The sequence below is a fragment of the Branchiostoma floridae genome, chromosome 5 (genome assembly GCF_000003815.2).
Source record: "Branchiostoma floridae strain S238N-H82 chromosome 5, Bfl_VNyyK, whole genome shotgun sequence".
In the NCBI taxonomy this organism is placed as follows: Eukaryota; Metazoa; Chordata; class Leptocardii; order Amphioxiformes; family Branchiostomatidae; genus Branchiostoma; species Branchiostoma floridae.
The window spans coordinates 19,550,689-19,571,778 of record NC_049983.1 but is presented as its reverse complement, the minus strand read 5'-3'; the positions used below and the strand labels follow the sequence as shown (position 1 = coordinate 19,571,778).

The following is a 21,090-nucleotide window of genomic DNA, read 5'->3' as shown; positions in this document are numbered from 1 at the left end:
TCTGTCCTTGTTACTCCTCTCTGCATGATGGAAGGTCTCATCATGAGAACAGCAGTCCCTGTTGCATCCCCTGCACTTAAATGTCATTCCAGCTGTGCCCACATGTTGGCTGAAGTAGGAAGATTGTGGTACAAGGAAGTCTGCTGCTCTCTCCTGATGACTTTGCCCCTCTGGAGATGTTTTTTCTCACTCTGGGAACCTTGGTCGTGAATACTCTCAATAACTCAAGGAAGCGATTTAGTTAGCTTGCTGTAAATGACTGTTGCTACTGAGGTAGTAGGAGCACACAAAAGTAGCACACCTATGTAATATTGCATTGTCTCTTATTTGAGACAACAAAGTACAGTTGTCGCATTTAACTTATTACCATATCATTCAGCCATTTTTTTCTTCAAAACGCTTTAGTTGTCAAATGAATGTTAGGAGAATTCTGCAAAAAGATATCTTTTGCAAAAACTGCCTTGAAGAAATCAAGGCAGAGCAATTTTCTCTTTTGACTCTGACATTTCACTTTAGGTTTCTATTTGTCTGAGAACCAAGTACTTTCCTTGGAATGGCCTGCTACAGCCCGACCTGCCATGTCACTGTCGGACTCACATGTCTCATACAGGAAGTGAGCTCCACTCTAGACTATCAGACTTCCCTTGGCAAATAAAGGAATCTCCTGAGAGAGTTCAGAATCCTTGCAAAAGTTCCTGGATTTGGATCCAGATCTGTCATAAAGTTTAATTACTGCAGTCTTGATTTCCAAAATATGTCATTCAATGTTAGATCGTGTGTGTGTACTACACACACACACACACACACACACACATACATGCATAAATAAACATACACATACATAGATATATAGACATAACAACTTAATAGACAAGAGAACTGGATAAAAATTTACAGTCACAAATTTTAATGATGGGTAGACATTTACCCTCTTCAGGCACACATTTATGTCACCCTACTCACTGTTCAACAACTACGGCCTATTTCAGGTCACAGAAGCTAATCCAATCCATAGGTATTGGTTACAGATGATGGGTTTATGGTGCATGTCTAGGATTCTTGGGCAGGGCTAGCATCACTGCTCATGCAGCTACACCAGACCTGTTTCCCACAGAAATCATCTGCATGTTTTTGTCTTCACATCCTTCACAGTCCGTGTGAAATTCAACATGGGAAATAGAGCAGTCAAAGCAGGAGCTTGAGAGAGACCTTTGGGGTTCAGGAGTTCACAGTTCCGATCTCCTGTATGGTTTCACTTCAGGGGGAAACAGTGGGAGCAATCAGAGCTGCTCTGTACACTTAACCATCAATCATGTGTTGTGAAGTCTGTCTAGGGGTTGGGGGTTTGAATCCGACACTGGGAGCAGGGGCACCTGGCCTTCAGTCACTGTTGACAAGGTTTGTGTAATTACATTTGCATCCCCCAAACAGAAGTGTGGCTGCCGCCCAGGTCAGACCTAATAACATGGAGAGTGTAAAACAGTAGCACAGTTCTGCCTGCTAATCAGTAGTCATACAAAAACAGATTCTGTTACCAGGGCTTCTGTGCTAAAGGGCAGGGAGACACAGGGCCCGCCTTTTTCATCTCCCCGACTTTGAACACAAAACTTTTTTCTCTGGCGGTGAAGAAAAGGCGATGGTAAAGACAGGTGTTGGAGTGTTACGACAACAAACAAATTTCTGCATCCCTTGTTTCTCCCACATAATTTGTGCTCGCCTTTCTTCTGCTGCCACAATAGCATGCCAGCACAGGTGTTCAGGAATTTGAATACCCGGTGACATGGGAAGCGGCAGCGCGCAAAAGGGGGTCAAGAAGTTCGTTAGCGTGCTCCGGTGCGTGCCAGCTGTGTACTTGACCCTCGCTTGGTCACCGTCCACAAATCCACCCCCTCTCCACTCGACTGGAATCACAGGGTCCACCTGGAGGGAGAAATAGATGACCATATGAGATAAACAAAGTGGAGTGATGTGTACACAACATATTATCCCAGCACAGGTGCAAATTGAACAAAACATCCTGCAGACAAGTGGGGCAGGTCGGCTTTAATCCCCGTACCCCCGATACAGGGTGTCGTATTGACTCACCTTGTATCACAGCTTGTATCTGGTAACACCAAACGCTGTCATATTTACCTTCTGGTAACGTATACCTACGTTTGTGTGATCCTGCTCCACCCAACCCAGTATTTCGCACCTACTGTGCTCAAAGGCTTGGCAAAATATTGACAGAGGTATTCCTTTCAAGTCCGAAACCTAGGTGACAATGTGCACAGATGCAAAAATATGCCCGTCAATTGGATGCCATACTTCAAAACTTTATGCCTCCTGACCGTGTGTTATTGAAACGAAGCCCACTTGTGTTGGAGAACAAAAAGCAGGTTGGTTCATTGACGGGCAGTGTAGTGTTGGATACAACAGGTATTCTTCCCCTGACAAGGTGCTTGAGTGCACCTGTCCTAAACAATCACCGCCAACACCTGTGGTTACAAACGCTACTGGTAGGACTGAAAGGCATGTGAATGCTCCGACATATGGAACACGTCCTCCGCAACAGACCTGCCAATATTTGTCTTGACGCTGTTTAACTGTTTTGATCTTCAGCTATTTGATGAAAAGTCTGAGATATTGATAAAGGTCGGAGCATTTGCAGGAATTGCAGTAAGAAGCTTATACACCTGTGTTTTGAACAAGCTATGACTTAAGAAAGTAATTTTTATTTGCCTGTTTTGGGCTAAAGGTGATTATTAAGCAAAATAAGCCATAAATGTAGCAGACACACTTTAGTATATGGCATGTAATTAGTTCAAAGGGTAAGTTCTCAGCCAGGGTAAGGTTTCCCCTGTATGTCTACACTGGATTTGGGAAGTTGAGGATTACTAATCCTGACATCTGAATCGATGAGGCCTGAAAACTAGATCCCACATAAAACCTACGACAAACAGCAGCTAGTTTCCGATGGTGGGCCAGACAAAATTCGCTTGTTTACCCGCAGCTTCATCAAAAAGAGATTTGTTGGCTAACCAGTGGGGACCCTTAACAGATGTGATTTTGGTTGGTGTGGGTCTGAGCGGTACACATGACCGTGACCCTGGGGGACCCGTTCACTACACGCGATACGCTGCGTTTGGGACCTCCAAACGGCAAATACGGTCAGGCGACGCCGCGGCCTGCCACGCAAGATGCAGCGAAATCAAAATGCCACCACAGCAATGTTCAAGCACCAGTTGAATGGGTAAATAGAGAAAACTACAAGAAAAGAATTCGCTCAAAGGCCACGAGACAAAGACTTTGGTACAAGACAATGTGACACACAATATTCCACATGGCATGCTGTTACACATGGGAAGACGGCTTCCCTTTCCACAAACATAGGTAACAATGTGCCCAGGTAACCCGAGTGGGCGGGGTGGGCACAAACACGTGTGAAATGCTGTAAGAATAAATAAGCAAAACCTCATCAGAGTAAACAAAAGTGGAGGAAGGCTTGGGAAAGGGCAGCTGTGACCCACTTGATGCCTTCTCCATGCTTTTGGACGTGGTTCAAGCCGAAAGTGTACAAAAGGGAACGGACAGTGAAGTATGCTGTGTGACTGCAAGGTGAACATGCATGTCCGCTGCTATTTCCTTCTCCCTTGTGATGCCAGCTTAACAATAAAGCCAAGAAATCAGTGTGACAAAAGTCAGTGTGCACTTCCAATAACAGGAACGGTCACTTAGACCAAAAAAATCATTTCATGCAAAACTTTTGTTAACACTGAAACAAATTATTAAATGCCCTTCGTTGGAAATCTCAAACTGTCAGTACCATGTAACAAAAGGTTACAAAGTTGGAAATGTGAAGTTTTGGTTATGCAGGTACTGTATTACATCAACTACAGTGTGCCTTACCTGCTGTTGTAATAGATAAAAATGCCGCAGAACAATGCTTCATGAAAGGAAGGTATGTCGTGTCACCAAAAGGTGAAGCTAAATACCAAAATTTTTGTCCTTCTGTTAGCATCACAAAATAGTTATAAGATAGCCAGGAAAACCAGACAACTGGATCTAACAGCTGAGTGTAAGAGGATGGCAAAGGGGAATACAAGGGTTGGAATTAGTTTGATAGACAAGCATGATCAAATGTGACAGTGACTCAGTCAAAAGACAATGAATTTCATTGACCATAACCACCCTCTTGCCCCCTAAGATTTACCTTAGAAAAAAGGGAGTGACTTGACATAACAGGAGAAAACAAAAGACTTGCCCAGGTGCAGGCAACTTTTATTGGCAGAGTTTTTCAAAACATTTACCCAACACTTGCTCATGGACATGCATGTGTTCCCAAATAACCTGACAAATCGAACTACTTGAACAGATGTTGTAAATTGGAACGTTATAACAAAAGCTGATTCCATTTCATCCATGGACAGTCACAGGGACCCATTTTGAGGCTATAGGAAAACCAATTGTTTTACTACGATGCATGTATTGTTCTATTATTTCTAATTATCTTATATATATATATGGTAAGCAATATATGAACAGTGGAAAACCTTGCACATGTATGTATTAGATGATTTATTAAATGACTGGGTTCCTCTTTGATAATCTTAATCAATAAACCAAGAACAATTGACCCACTCATATACTTTTCTTCCTTATCCTTTTATACACTCCATAAACAAGCAATCAGATATAGATAAGACCAAAAACAAAAAAGAAGCAAAACAAAATAAACAGACATTTATTACACCAATCACATGTATTTGAAATAAGATTATGATAGAGTTGTTGCAGATGTCATGTCAGTCAGGTTTTGGGTAAATCAGAAATTAGTGGCAGTATAATAATGTACATTTAAAAAGATGGGTTGGAACTTTCACCCAGGGCAAAACACTGTGACACGAATGTTTTACTTGTTTTCTGTGTAGCAGAATTTGTTTTATCCCCCGCATCTTTACGGGGCTGTAAATGTTCGTGACTTTGTCACCAGTAAATGAAGTTATGTGTCAGTAAACAGGCAGGGCATCAAAGAAAGGGTGACAAAATATATTTGCTGAGGGCAAACAGTTCGCTCTGTAGGGCTGACTTCAATAATTAACACCCACCAGGTGTTCTAATAGACTTACGCCTCGGAACGGAAATTTCGTCATGAAGACCGTGAGGGCATGCCGAGATGTACAGCTTTAGCCATCAAGCGATGTGCTCGAGCAAGCGCCGGTTCTGCTGGTCAAAAGGGTGCTCCAACAAAAATCCCTTATCAGTGAACAGCTGACTGAGCGTATTAAGTCAATATTTTGTATAACTTTTGAATTATGACCACAGATGTGTCCTCACATAGCTCGGTTGTCAAAGTCAGTTGGAATTTTGTTTGTCGAAACTTTAAATTGATTAACCTTAGAGTCTGACCCAGGCCACGATGTTTGCAAAGACTTGACATTATGAACTTAACTGGAAGTAGACTTTGAAAATTATTATTATGGTACACCTTGAAAAACAAAACGAGGAGAAAATGCCTTCAGAAGTACATTTGTACAAGGATATGTTTTCAGAGCAAAAATGCCTTTGTGAAAATTAAACAATATTCCCTAACACCGGAACATTCTAAGGAGAGCGATGACCCAAGCTTTGAATGATTTTTCTTGACATAGTTGATGAGACACCTTAAATATTTGATTTAGTTTAGTCCGATCATCAATCTAGGTTTGCATCAATAAGCACTTATTTTCTATCCCTAAGTGGTCATTTATCATGAGTTTGTTTTTCTTGTACTGAAGGGGTAAACATGTTTCACCACCATGAATACCAACAGAATCATACATTAAGAAATTCATTTCTCAGGGTCTCCCTTATTGTCTACAATTAGCATATCTTGAGACATTGGTAAGAAGGTGAAAAATGCTGCCCTGTACAAGTGGTAAACACAGGTGTACCTATAGGTGGATACACCTGTAGAGGGTAGGTCAGGCTTGAACACCTGTATTGTGTGACATTGTAACCATCAAATGTTCCATGTGGCAGCTGGGACAACTAGTTAGGTCGTTATGGGCAAATATGGCAGCATGTTCATGTACATCATCAAGGGCATAACAGGTAGCAAGCTTGCTGATACATGTGCACATCAGGCCACACTAATTCAGTTTCTTGATTCTGGGATTCCATTACTTCATTTTGTTCTGATTGCAAAAGTGGTCCCATGTAACCTTTATTCGCATGGTAACCTATATCCGTTGTTTTCAAAAACGAGGTATTATGGATATCTAGTCAACGGCTGTAGGTTTCAAATTGCAATACTTTCACAGCATTCCAGTCTGAAACAGTCGTCTGTTGACTTGATATGCTTAAATACTGCGATTTTATATACAACGGATAAAGGTTACCCTGCGGATAAAGGTGAACTAGCATTCGTACTTTTCTGGGCACATATCAATCACAAACTGCTCATATGTTAAAATCAACACTTGACGAAAGACCTTCTGGATAATAAAGTTATTTTTTTCACAACCACATGTTTCACAAGAGCCAATTTTTTATGACCACCTGTCATTTTCTTCAGGGCAAGAATGCCTGGCTTACTTTGCACTGAAGCTAGGGACTGCATTGTGCAAAGAGACCCAGTCATTTTTGAACCAGTCATTTTTACTTCTTTTTAAGAAGATGACAGGTGGACATTGAAATGTTGGCTCTTTAAAAACATGTGGCCATGAATAAAAAATCTTACTATCCAATCATTCACCTACCTGATGAAACTAGTCACAGAAGACAGTTCTTATGTATTTAGTTTTTTTATTGAAATATCTTTAATTATAAGCTGTTACATTAAAATTGTATCCTGGATTTTGCACACAGAATACACAAGAAGCATGGCCAGAATCTATGATAGAATGAATTTTAGTAGGTAGACATTCATTAAATTACCTATCACACAAAATTACATCTTACCAAGTTTGTAGAATATTACCAACATGTCTGACCCAATCCTACAATGTCAAGATCATTTGTACTCAGTAGTCCTAGTATTGCATTGATCTCTCTGAGAAATCAGTCTAGCTTGACTGAATTGTTCACAAGGTTGATAAAAAAGTAAATTATTATAGTCCTTTGCACCACGCACAGGACCCAGCATAAAGTTCACCCCAGTGAAGATTACTATGCTGGATTTAATAAAGTTTTTTTCTTCTTCAGTGACTTTAATTGAACTTCATATAGAATGCCATCATAGCACCTCTACCCTCCATTTGTAGTCATTTATAGTTTTTCTATAGGTGCATTTCAGTGGGAAAATGAACTCACGCTAAGCCATTCAGTTCTTGCACGAATTGTCCATTTGTATCGAGTATCCCATATAGAAGCCATCAGCCCACGATTCCTTGCCCATTATCCTCTATGACATGCAAACCTATTTTGTCCATAAACCAATAAACCGACTCACAATGTAAACTTCCACAGAACTAAAGACAGCTAAGAGCACTTCAATGTAATGAGGGTCAAAGGAGCAGGCTCTCTGTGGTAATACATCTGTATTTTATGTGTTTATATGCAGCAGACATAAAGAGGAGTGTCGCTTAAAAGGTGGGGAGAAATCAGCTTTATTCCACAGGTTTGTAAGCGCAGGTGGTCAGGAGTGCTCGGTAAGTACTTACTGAACACCCCAGCCACTTTTTATCGGTTGCTGTTCTCATGTGAATTCACGGTCATTTTGAATATCATACCTTTTTGAGTAAAATGATGGATCCATATTACTGCATGTGAATCCTCCTTCAATTTGCAGAACAAGGGGCCATTTAATACATAGAAGAAAACTCTCTTCTTGAGTATTTGTATTGGTTTTATGAAAAAAATCAAGATTCATAGACATTGTCCACAAATATACAACATCTTTAAAAACTGTAATTCCTTAAAAGTGGCCATATTCTATCAGTTCATCATCATGGTCTTATTTCTTGAATACCTTATGAGGGCTGTTCTATCTAACAATGTAAGGGGTGGTTGCAAACATTTTCAAATCCTATATGCCCTCTCCATTTCAAATTACCAAAATATAATGATACCCTTCTCTTCGAAATTGAAATTTCGTTATCCTGACTACCCCTATCTGAGAATGGAACAGCCCTTTTGGAGCCAGATTGGTGGTAAAAGTTGCGGTCAGTGACCTTGACTTTTATGGCACTACTGTACATTGTGGTCAACCTTAATTGAGATCACACCTTCTCATATTCAAACTTTTAAGTCTTTTCCGTAGGTCCACATGTTTACTGATCCTTCAACTACGCAATCACAGCTCACCTTCCTACATTAACCCAAACTCATCAATTTCACCTGCCCAGGTCAAAGGCCAGTAGGTCACGGAATCTAATTTTCCGGGTTGTTGTATCTGGAATGATAAGCAATGTTTTTCCTCATTCCTTCAGCTCAGGAAAGATTATTGGACTGACCAGTGCACACAGAACAGTCTTCACGACCTCAATCGGCTTAAATGGATTACTGTAAGAAGGCTTAGAAGGTAAAATGTTGAAAAAGTCAATACCTAAAGAACAGATAAACACCTCTGGTAAGGTTTGCAGGAAGATTTTTGGACAAAACAGGTGAATGTCAGCTAATATCATGAGTCCAAACAAACACGATTTTAGAAATGCTAAATTGTACTTGAATAATGCCACACCAAATAGAAACTGCAAAACTTATGTCTAACTGAAAGACAATGCAGCGACCATAAAGTTACATGATCACACAATACACAGGTGGGTTCCTTTCCAGAATATCAATAGAGGTAATCAAGTAACTGATATGATAATCTGCATTGCTAACGTTACTGCCACTGTCCCTTGACTGCTATTTGCTGAAGTTCAAGATATTTATGAAATGAAGTAAAATAAAACTCATAAAATCATGATCGAACGAAAAGTGGTGATATACTTACAACTTCGAGAATTCTCCTGGACAACCCTACCCTTGCTAGCCATACGCTCCTCTCACCAACAGTGTATCACCATAGGGATGACACTCAGGCTAGAACTACTCTCCAAGTCCGAGTAGGGTTTGGTGGGGGAAATTGTGAAATTCTTGTCAAATGCAATGTTTTTTTTTAATCCGTATTCTGGACGAAAAACATGGCAAAAAAGGTCACAATTTCCCCAACAACCTCTGCTATATGAATTTGTTAGAGAATAGCTAGGACACCCCAGGACATTGAAGAGCATTAGAAGACAATAGTCTTTATGGTCCTCCTTCAGAAGGATGATGAACCACACAGAGATAATGGAATCCTACTACAAACCTATTGTTCTCCCTACAACTTCTAGATCCAACTTTTTCCAAGGTCACTCAGCTCAGCAGTGCCAATGGATTAAGATGGTTGATGGACTGAGTGGCAGGCTTGCCTACTGATTGGTTGGTTGGTTATCTAGTAAGTGATTGTAAAAATGAGTTCAATGAGTAAGTGAGGGAATAAAGGATGAATGAATGAATAACTGAATAAATATTGAAGAGAATGCAAAATTGTATTGAAGATTTAAAGAAGAAAATTACTCAATCTAATACCGCACTTGACACTACCCACCAACAACCCTATCAGATCCACACTGTTGACTCCTCCTCTAATATTCATAGTATACAACATGCATGTATGTAAACTATGAGCCGTGTCCGCGACCTCACGGCATCCAAGGTGATTTGGTAAATTAAGCCCACCAGAACATTGGAATTGATGTTCCATAGGCCATAAATTGATGGACAATATTACATCTAATGTGCGCGTGTATGAGAAGTAATTGGACAGTGCGGCAAGGGGGCTGGCTTTGTGAGGAATGTTCTCAATTGTGCAGGTGGGGGGCAGTCAGGTGTATAGGAAGTGACATCCATCTAAGTAGAGACTTCCTTTAGCGACCAATTATCTTTGGTCTGGGCTAATTGTTTCACACCATTGGGTTTAATTAGATCATTTTGGCTGCCACATGAATGATAGCGCAAAAGTTATGAGTGGGCAGTACACAAAGTTTCTCATAATCTGTCTCCGTTCCAAAGTTGCTTGATTCCACCCGTTGCTCTTTACTGATACTTACAAAGTTTCTGCAAAGCCATCTAAAATGCATTCCAGTGCAATTTTTTTTCTCCAGGCATTAAATGACACCATATGTATGCCGGATCGAATCTTTTCTAAATTGTTTCCTTAATTGAGTGGGCAGTACACAAAGTTTCTCATAATCTGTCTCTGTTCCAAAGTTGCTTGGTTTTCACACAGCTCCTTACGAATACTTAAAAAGTTTTTGCAGAGCCATCTAAAATGCATTCCGGTGCAAATTTTTTTCTCCAGGCATTAAATGACACCATATGTATGCAGGATCGAATCTTTTCTAAATTGTTTCCTTAATTGAGTGCGGTAAAAATTTCATGCAAACCATTTTTTTGCAATAGGCCACCCCAGGGCAGGGGCAATGGAGCATGCAGGCAAGAAGTTGTACTAAGAATGGAAGGAACCCATTCACGTCAAACACCAAAGACCTGTGACACCATTCTTTTTTTGACAATCCCATATGCCGGGTCATTAGGCATGGGAGCGGGATGCCCGCATCATTTTGGGGTCACTTTAACTGGCCACCACATGAGGCCAATGGCCAGCTGGTCACCTCTTTGAGCCAATCGCAGGTGGACCAAAGAAATCCTATGGCCGGCTGGTTTTGGGATGATGATGTTTTACGAAGATCTACAGGAGGGAGAAATGAACGTCTATGAGTTTGCTCCCATTATAGTCACAGGTAGCCTTTTTGTCATCTACCGGTCCTCTTGACTGTCAGAGCCAGAGGAACTTTCAAAACTTATCAAACTTTTATGTTAAAGTGATTCACAAGTCGGAGAGGAAGAACTTTTTGCCAAAAGTTTGAAATTGAATCATTAAAAGTTAAAACATGTCATACTTGAGCACAACTGCAGCAAAAATCACCCCTTTTTGTAGCTTAGTGAGTGAGCCAACTGAAATAAAGGCATCAAGGGAATTGAATAACTGAACTAATAAGGTATAATGTTACAACATTTTTTTTTTAGGAAAACTTGCTGAAATAAAAAGCTACATAATTTTTCCAATAAAGCAACTGAATCCACTCTGTTGTAGGGATATAAAGGCAAAATTCTGTCCTTAAACAATAAGAAACGTTTTTTTAATGATTTCTTTAAACCAAAAACCATAGCCAAGCCTCTCCTATATTTTACATAGCTACACAGGAAGTATACCTGAAACAAGAGCTGCCTCCACTGCGACCTGATGCCATAATTAACTAGCGCCATGAATAATTAATTTCCAGGCCATCGATTGGTTGAAATAATTAATCCAATAACAGGTGGTACTTGATGGCTGGCGATTACATCCCTAAATTCTGCTGTTATTTTCCACCTCCTGGCATTAGACAATCCCTGCATGCGATCAGACCTTTATTTCTTCCGGTCTATTCCCTAACTGACCAATTTGTTGAATTGAGGAAAATGGCTTGATTGTACTAATGGTGCCCGGCGAAACTTAGCCGGCTTCTAGTGCACGGTATAATTGGCGGGGGATAATCAATAGGAAAGTGGAGCTCAGTGAAAGTGCGAGATCGTAATTCACAACTAAGCAAAATGGCCACGCGATCCGCTGGGACTCTGACTCAGAGCTACAGCACCCAAATGAAGGTTGACTAAGAAACATGCCGCGTGCGGGAAGACGTATCGGGAGAATCTGGAAAACTAACGGCGGGCCACCTTAGCTTCCCTGTAGATCAATCCTTGCGGTTAGGAATTTCACCACATTATCGGAAGAGAACTTACTTACGGAAATTGTGGCCTATTTCTTTACATTACCCAGACCACCTAATTGAGGTGAGAAACATGGTACCGCATGGCAAATTACTTCCCGTACCAAATGAGAAATGCCCCGTCATGGCAAGCCTTATCCTCCACTGAAAAATGCCACAAAATCAATTTTCATTGCAATTCCTTTCCTTTCACCATCTAGTTTCATTTCAATCTTCATCTGACCCATTTTTTGGGGGGCTGACAAAAGGGGTAAAGGGGGCAACTTTTTCTTCTCTCCCTCCCTCTTGCGATCAGCGAAACCGTTCTCTTTCATTTCTCTGTGCACAGACCGTTGTTTGTTACTCCAGCGATCCATCTTCCCAGCAGGACAATGACACAAGACAAGCTGATAATGGAACTCCCACAATCCCCTCTTCCTCCGGGAGAAATTAATAGATTACGCTGCATTGGAGTCCAGATGTTCACAAAATTTGGAATTCATTGCAGATACCATGAAATAAATGAAAAGTAAAAAAGGCAACTGTCGCTTCGATAATGTTGAAATATAATCTTTTCTCAGTTTTGCCCAAAACCTGACAGGGCAGCAATGAAGAGCATTCAGAATGACAAGGTAGTGAAAGCCTTTACACACAAAAGATTGGAACTGTTCATAGTCATAAATTTTCCTTTACAAATGGATTAACTTGGTTTCCAGCACGGAATAAGAATGAAGGGCCTGCTGTTTCAATAGCGATAGCTTTGAAAAATGGACTGAGAGCAACAAAGCATTACGATAGGAGAATAGAGGCAAATGGTTGGAATGATCAGAATGTATCCACTTTATCCTTTTATTCTATGAAGGATGCTGAAATACATACAGTTGAAAGTGTCAATAACGTTATGGCGCAACGAACACAGAAATTTTCAGGCAAAATAAATATCAATAAAAGTCTGTTGTCTTTATTCACAGACATTCCATTTTGCAGACATTTTTCCAGCAAGATACAACAACATTGAGGAAGAAATAATTTCTACTTTAAGCACTTTGCGCTTTGCTTACCAATAAGGCAATATAAAACTAAGTTTACTGCTGAGACAGATTTTCTTAAAAAAACATGCTATCAAGAATTATCTTTAACACTGGTTCACCTTAATCCGAGGGTGACCTATATCCGTTGTTTGTAAGAAAAAAGCATATTTAGGGATATGAAGTCTACAGACGGTGGTTGCAAATCGGAACATTTTGAAAATATTGCAAATTTGAAACCACTGTCAGCAGACTTAATACTCCTAAATGTTCTGTTTTTAAAGACAACTGATAAAGGTCACCCCGCGGATAAAGGTGAACTAGCGTTACAAGCTTCTTTGGAACTTGCTGCATTTGGCTGAGATGTAGACGTTTGTTACCTACCAAAGACTTCTATCAGCCAGCCACAGTTACAGATCAGGATTCTGGGACTCAGAGTCCTAAATCTTGATGGATAGTTGCCATGTTTTTCATTTCTATAGAAACCCACAAGGGTTTAACGAAAGTCTGTTAGCTCCAAATGTAAACCATTGTGTGATTAAGATAATAACTTGCTGGCTTAGAATTGGCAAAGTTTAACCAACAGTTTAAAGAAGAAATAAGGGAAAGGAAGGAAAACAAGCAAAGAATCATCAAGATTTCATTTACAATTGACTTCCATTTGCAGACTTACAGTTCCACCATGCTCTAGCAGTTCATTAGGCTGATAGAACATAAAAGGAACTTTTTCCAGATAAAAAGCTGTACAGGGACAGAGATATATTGAATGTGGTTAACGTTTGATTGCCAGAAAAGGAGCTAAAAGGTGAAGGGATTTTCAACTATCGAACCCCCCAAAAAGTAGATAAAAGTGCATTTTAAAGAAATGAGACAAAAAGGCCCAATGATCTTCTTACTTGGAAAGCTGTTGAAGGATACCTGGGATTCTAAGGAGCTTGATGAAATACCAGCTCGGAGTGATGATAGAGAAATGTCTAAGAAATATGGCGGCAATAAGGGACATATGAAATTGAAAGGGCAAACGTTTTTACTCAGTTAAATTTGCAATTTCCAACAAGTTCTCATGATTCAAACTATCAGCTTATAAAGAAAGAAACATGCACTAACATTCCCAGAAGGAAGTGAAGCATATTTCACCGGATTTCGAGGCATATTATAACTGCTGCGATAACAAATGAAAAACATACCATGAAACTACAGACGAACACGGGCGCATCATTTACTGACTCAAACATGTTCTGTGACATTATGTTTGAGAGTTAAGATAAGCCACTAAAATAAAACAAATTACTTTCTTTTGATGCAGGAAGCTCCTAATGGTAACCATTGAAAATGATACCCTCCGTGCAAGTGCGGAGTTCTATTACCTGCGTCTTATCGACACTGAACAGCAGTAACTTTCTGTAATGACACGTCACATTTTCATTCTAATCATGAGGAATAGGCAGAAGGGGGAGGGTAAATCCTCCCACCAGAGACCCCTGTATTTATTTCTTGTTACAGTGAGGGATTAATGCCGGGTTGCGAGTCCACCTGCATTGAGCAGGATAAAGGTGTGTCATTTATCCTGCTGTGTTCTGACATTTGCCCGGATTACGCAGGAGCTGAGAAGGCTGGTATCGCCTGGGTGTAACTGGGGCACATCTATTTGTATTTTTCGTAAGCCTTCATCAACAACAGGCACTTGTACTTGACTGGGGAAACTTTTGAGCATCGTCTGTGAATGTTCCATCGGCTTGTGATATTCAATGTGATTCTTCAAGGGAAAAAAATCACTGTAAGTTGTCTAGTTGTCTTTCCAACTGCTACTGTTTAGTAAGTAATCAGTGAATAAACTTATTTAAGAACTTGTTTGTCATGACAACAACAGAAGATAAACCTGTAAATTGGATGGTAAAGTAACAGTGTCTGACACATGTTTCTAACTTTTGCTTTTGAAGTGAATAAATTTAACTAATGCTTTTTAAGTGAATAAATCTCTTCTTTATCTGAAGTCTTGCTTCAGCAGCAAAACTGTTTCAGCATCCATCTTATTAAAATGAAGCTGAATCTTGCCAGGACCAATAAGGATTTATCTATTTTGTTCGTTCATTCTCTAAATGTTCATTCTGAAGAGTGAGAGTGGCTCATTTCTGATCAGCTGAGACAACTTCTTGAGAAAGTCCCTCCAATGATATTGATCTATATGATCTATGTGATGTACAAAGAATACATGGCAAATGAGTCACTCAAGATGAACTGTGATGTGAGTCAGCAATGCCCAATGGGTGTTTGAATCTCGGCCCAACTGAATGTGTTATAGACCCTGATTTCTACGCAACTGATGATAGGAGCTGCAGCCACACCCTTTGCTGTCCCATCTCTGTACAGAGCCACACCTTTATAATTCTATCCAATGTTGAAAATCACATCTTACACATACATGGTGGTAAGATTAAGAGCAGAGCCTGTTCTCCAATTGCCTTAAAGCTCTACCAGTTCAGAACTGGAATAATAAGCCCGTAGTTTGCCCTTGCGCTGGCCATTGGCCAAAACAACTTAAAGCCTCTGGCTAGTTGGGCAGCCTTGGCTGTATGTCAGCCCAACCAATAAAGTGAAGATGCAATAAATGAGACGTCCATTGCCCTGAAGAAAGCAAATTTCATGCCCATGCCTGCGCAAAAAAGAGGCCTGAAAAAGAAATGACGTTTTACGAGATAACCAACTGCTGGTCTGGCCTCCATTGTGAAGAGTTCAGCATACATGATGTAAAGAGGGAATTAAGTTTGTTTTGTAAAGAGTATACATCACCCTCTTGACAGGGAGTCAGAAAATGTCCCACTAAGATTAGCAAGTCTAGACCTCCTGGAAACCTCTAGAAGGATGACATCTTATGCTGCAGGATAATGGATAAATGGAAGTAAAGTTACGACTGATTAAGTATAAGACCATGCACCAATGGCAAGAGGGTCATCTTTCCTCCTCCAAGTCCAGGTAATGGGAATTTAATATGTGTGCATCTTGCATCTTATTTCACTTGTGTTTGGGACAGCTACTAGTATGCAGTCATTGAGATTCATCTGTAGTTTGCTATACTAGTAAGGGAACAATCCCGAGAAAATGCAACCTTTGCGACTGGCTAACATTTCTACGGTACAAGTCGACAACAAAAGGAGGGACACAGCAAGAGCCAAAAGTACAGAGAGGCACTGCTGCGAGGAGCGATAAATCATCCGTAGCTGTCAACGAGGGCTTGATGTGTGCGGCTGGCGAGACTGTAATTGACGGCAACCTTTACATGATGGATGGAGGCAAAGGCGGAAAAGCCACAGTCACATTGGCTGACTTTCCACCCAAGATACAAGGGTACCCAGGACATGTAATCAGCCCCACATTGAAATATGGGGAGGGGACAGCCGACCTCGTATCAATAACGCAAGAAAAATGTCGGTTTCGACATTTGATTTGGCGGAAAAGTAAACGTTGGGATCCTCTCGCCGTGACCCAAATCCTACAGGTCTGTGTCAGGGCAGCCCTCACACAGCTGATTATACCTAAAGCAATATCTAAAATTTACCCAGAGAGGAGATATGTTTGCCCTTGCCGTGTTGCACCTCTTCTCAAATATGCCCAGCGCAGCCTGTCTAACAAACAGCGCCCGGCCCAGAGTGAGGTGTGAGGCCGCAGTGAGGAACAGATGGAAGGAGCACTTCCGCCCCCACACAGAAAGGGGGGGGTTTGCGGCCTACTTTTCAAATTCAATGCACATCAAACATGGGATGCTGTGTGTTGGCTGCATCAGAGCATGGAGAACAACAATTGGCATCCGAGTACGTATCAATGACATTCTGCCAGCGGGGCAGGGAGAAAAGAACAAAGCGCATCTCTCCAGGGGCAAAGAATGCTCTTTTCTTCCATTTCTTTATTGTTCCAACAAAACAGCCTCTTGGCTTGATTTTATACTGTTTTTGATGGATGTTTAGACAGATGGCATCAGGGTCTGGGCACAGAATTTTTCATCCAACATTGTCAGCGATCAATGGCATTCCCTGAGCAGTGCGATTTCTCTCCATGGCGGTTGATGAGTTTGCTCATCGCTCTACACAAGCCGCCCATGTTGAGAAGAGGGGGGGTGGCAAGGAGGAAAAACCAACCTACAGGGCATTGGTAGGTCTCCTGACCCTGGCTGATCGAGGAATGTTAAACGTCACTCCCACATGCTACTCACATCCCGAGTAACATCCGCAGCTGACCGACACATGCGGCGCTACAAGCAACAGATATCGATTCTCACAACTTACAACTAGGCCTATCTTTGTGGGCTATCTCTACCTCGCACCGTTCTTAATTCTGGGGGATTTACTCTATCAGAATGTCAATAGCCATCCTCAAAACATCCTCCCCATAATCATCAAAGACCATCAGAATGAGAAAACCTCTCTCCTTTTAATTTACTGGACTGAAAAGAGCAAAGACAGTAAAGCTACTGGTGACGCTCTTCTAAAGAGATGGGGTGTGAGAAGTTGCCACAATCACCTTGATTTAATTACCAGGCATATAAGGAGCAGAGAAAAGGAGGTTATTTCATGGTAAATTGATTGCACACAAAATTAGATTCTCCTCAATTGCTGGCCGTGGTATTGATTTCTGGGTAGGAAAGTCCTGGTCCATCAGTTAGACACAAGAAGATGCCACATTTCCATTGCAAAGTAGACCTATCTATTCTTCCCTTATCACTGATACCACAGAGGTATTACCAAATCGCCAAGGAGAGAAACTGGTTGCCCAGTGGAGCAAATGAAAGATTGAAACACGGTTAACACCGTTTTCTGCCTGTGATGAAATCTAGATGAATTTCATTGGATACAGGAAAAGAGAGGCCATGATACTTGAGAAGAGTTCTTTGCCTGTGCTCATCTGTTGAATTTCCTATGAAGTATACAAATTTAAGGCACCATATCACATGATTTCTACTGCAATCTACAGCATGGTAAAAGCACAAAAATGGTGTGATATTGATGTGGGTGGTTTTTATTACTGGCAATCATCGTAAAATTATTCGGTGTGTAAAAATAAATTCTACAACACCTTCACCACTGGTGGACAAACCAAATTGGAAGTGTCCAATACAAGTAAGATGAAATGCTGTGCAAATTGATTCAAAAACATCAATATAATTGATTTTGTGACAAGATAGATTTCACAGGAACAACTGCTTCAGGTCTGATGCAGATTACATAATATTTTACGGTCCATATCGCCGGGAACCTTTCGAGTAGAAGTGAAAATACGAAGCCAAAGGGAAATCTCATTTCCCGTCTTTTGGCACACAATCAAGCTTTCTATCTCAAAGTTATTACAGAGAAGACAACTTCAGGTAAAATTGGGATATGTCTGTAGCCAGGTAAAGCTGACTAGAGGGCAACAACATTGTCAGGTAACAGGAGTCGTGGGTCGGGAATTATTCTATTGATTTTTATGTGGAGGCCTGGCCGAGTCCCAAAGGTATATGGTGTATGACTGGTAGTGGAGAGATAACAGATCCTACGGGGAAACATATATTAACTTGGGATACGGTCAGTGATATTCATGCAGAGGGGGGATGTGATGCACCAGTAATCCAGGGTGTAAAAGGGGGGTACAGGACACTCTACCGACTTGGCCATAGCACCAGTGGGTCGAATACGGTTGTTTCTAATGTTCTATTATAAAAAGCAAACATTATTTCCTATTGTTGAGTGATGGCTTAGCTGCTTTTTCTCCACCCCTGGACCCTCCTTTGGTTTATATTGATGGGAGTACAATGTTTAAGTGACAGACAGAATTATACATGTAACAGCATAAGTACCAAAGCATGTTTCCTGCTTTAACTAATATTACAAACTATCAAGATTTCTTTCCACTAAATTCCAGTAGTATAAGTTTCTAACTTATCGAAAAGTGCAAACATTGCTAATGTCTGAGGGCAACACAATCAAGTATAAAGAGACCAGCAAACACATCTGACTTTGTTACTTTTTTACACTGGAATATTCATGAAGGCACATGTGTGCTGAAGTGAACTGCTGACAATCCATTTAATCTGTGGGAATCAGAAGCAGGTAAAGTAAACATTCCCTGAAGGGGACAAAGTCAACTTGTTTGTGCAAGACCTCAATAAAACTGTCAGGGGTCCACAAACTACCCAGTTTACGACTGTTAGGTACTTACAAAAACTATGGGTGATAATCTGCTGGCTGTGGGTGATCATTAGCTATGATTATCACCTTGTTGTTAACTCTGTGAACCAAATAGACTAGATGATACCTACAGTTGTCACTTTGGTTGGTGTAGGGAACTACAGTCATGGATATAGTGTGCAAATGTTTTGCAGAAAATTAAAACCTGAGCATACAGAGTTTAGTAATAGTCTGTTCTCATAATAAATGACCTGAATGTTTTCTTAAATCAATTTGAAAACACTATAAGAAAATGGAAATCCTATTGCCTGCTCCTCTCATGGCATTTATTCCATTTACCAGCTTGGAGAACTGGTTAATGGTAAAAGACCTGTTTGAGATTCAGGTTTGTCACCAGCATTACATTTCTTTACATCCCACTCATTGTTTGGGAGCCCAATATTGTCAATAGTCCGGAGGAAATATGTCATTTTAAGGTTATAAAAGTAAATTTTCAACAGTTTCATTATGTTATAAAATTATTCTCCATCCCAACAAGGACGTTATATCTGATATAACGTCCTTGATCCCAAGAAGCAAATTTCTGTACCAGGACAGAAGGACGGGTCCTGGAAACAGCCCGGTTGAGATCACTGCTGTGCATGAGTTACAGTACAAACCTGTGAAACAAGGTAAAGAGTACAGCTCGGGTAATCTATGGGATGGCACGTTGCCAGTTTTCACACCCACCAGCCTTCATGCAGGTGTTGGAGAGAAATATAGGTGTGTCTAATAAGAAAATCCAATTATACAGCTTTTGCTTAGGGCTGGGTTCCATGTGGGCATGCCTTACAGACGGCAAGGTGGATTAGGTGTCATACACCTCGTAATGAACACAGGTGTCCTCCCAGTCCCTACAGAACACACATATTGTTCAACATCAGTTTAACCACATCTTTGCAGTCTCTGATGTATAAATCACAGTACTTCAAGGGAAGAGATATGTTTCTACGGTCATGTCTGTAAATGTTTGTAGAAAACTTATTAGTTTACACACAACTACAAGATATACAGTGCAATGCATTAGTGCAATACTTTGTTATGATACCTCCAGCAGATGTGCTTTTTTGGCATTCTTTGTAACATGTAAATCATAGTAATTCCAGACAAAATGTATGGTTTTATGAGCTCGTGTGCAAATGTTTGTAGAAAACTTACTTTGCACAATCACACTAAGACCAACTGTGTGGTAATAAATAAAAGCAATATTTGCTCAATGCTCTCACCCATTGACTCACCCATTTTGTTCTTTGTCATGCAAATCCCAACAATTCAACACATAACAAATGTTTTCACAGGTACATCTATAAATGTTCATGGAAAATTTAATAGGATTTATAGAGCCATAGATTGCATCATTTCTTTATCCGGTGTCCCAAAGGGCACCACGTGCAAGGTGTCGGTAATGGGAAAAAAAGCGTAATATTTTATCGGGACAAAGAGAACATTTGCCGCTGCATTGTTAAAACACCTTAGTATGCAAAAGCAACAAATATTCCAGACAATACGCAGAGGTTGACACGCCACAATGTTCAAGTTGTTTGTGCAGTTCAGCCACCTTCATGCTCACATATCTGCATGCCCTTGATTTCAGGGGAAGGTCATCCAAGGTCATTACCTCCCTTATTGCAGCAGAAGAGCTATAAGAGGAGTGATCAGAGGTATACTATCGTTCTGAGCATGCAGAGGGAATCAATGAAATGAGCAATTTTTGGAAGGGAAATGGCTGTGGGCATTCAGCTCATTGTGTGGTGGAAAGTAGCAATCAGCGAGGGAAGGAAAAGTTACGGATCAATGTCACAGTTTCATAGCTGCTAATTCAATGCCGCAACTTTGTGACTGCTACACTGTAGCACCAGATTATGATTGGAATGTGGATGAAGTTTAGGAAACACAGTACAAGACTTCATACAACAAATTCTTGCACGTAACGTTACATGTATCAAGGGGTATTCAGCTCGTCCTGGGCTTCCTGATTCAATTTTGTGGACAACAAGGAAAGACAACAACACCTGTTCTACTGGAAAATCAGATTAATCTCAATCCAATTTTGATCTTGGCATTTTTCTAGGCACTTCATTAGGCATTTAATTTCCATCGCTCCAATGGCAATTTGGAGTGCGG

At 40.6% G+C, this 21,090-nt stretch overlaps 1 long non-coding RNA gene across 1 annotated transcript in view; it reads right to left on the bottom strand.

Annotated features, from left to right (window-relative positions):
- Positions 1 to 884: 884 nt before the first annotated feature.
- LOC118416441 overlaps positions 885 to 21,090 on the bottom strand; it is a 79,066-nt gene continuing 58,860 nt past the window's right edge. The window contains exon 10 of the long non-coding RNA XR_004831201.1: positions 885 to 1,920. This is a non-coding gene — a long non-coding RNA (uncharacterized LOC118416441). The remainder of the gene's footprint in view (positions 1,921 to 21,090) is intronic.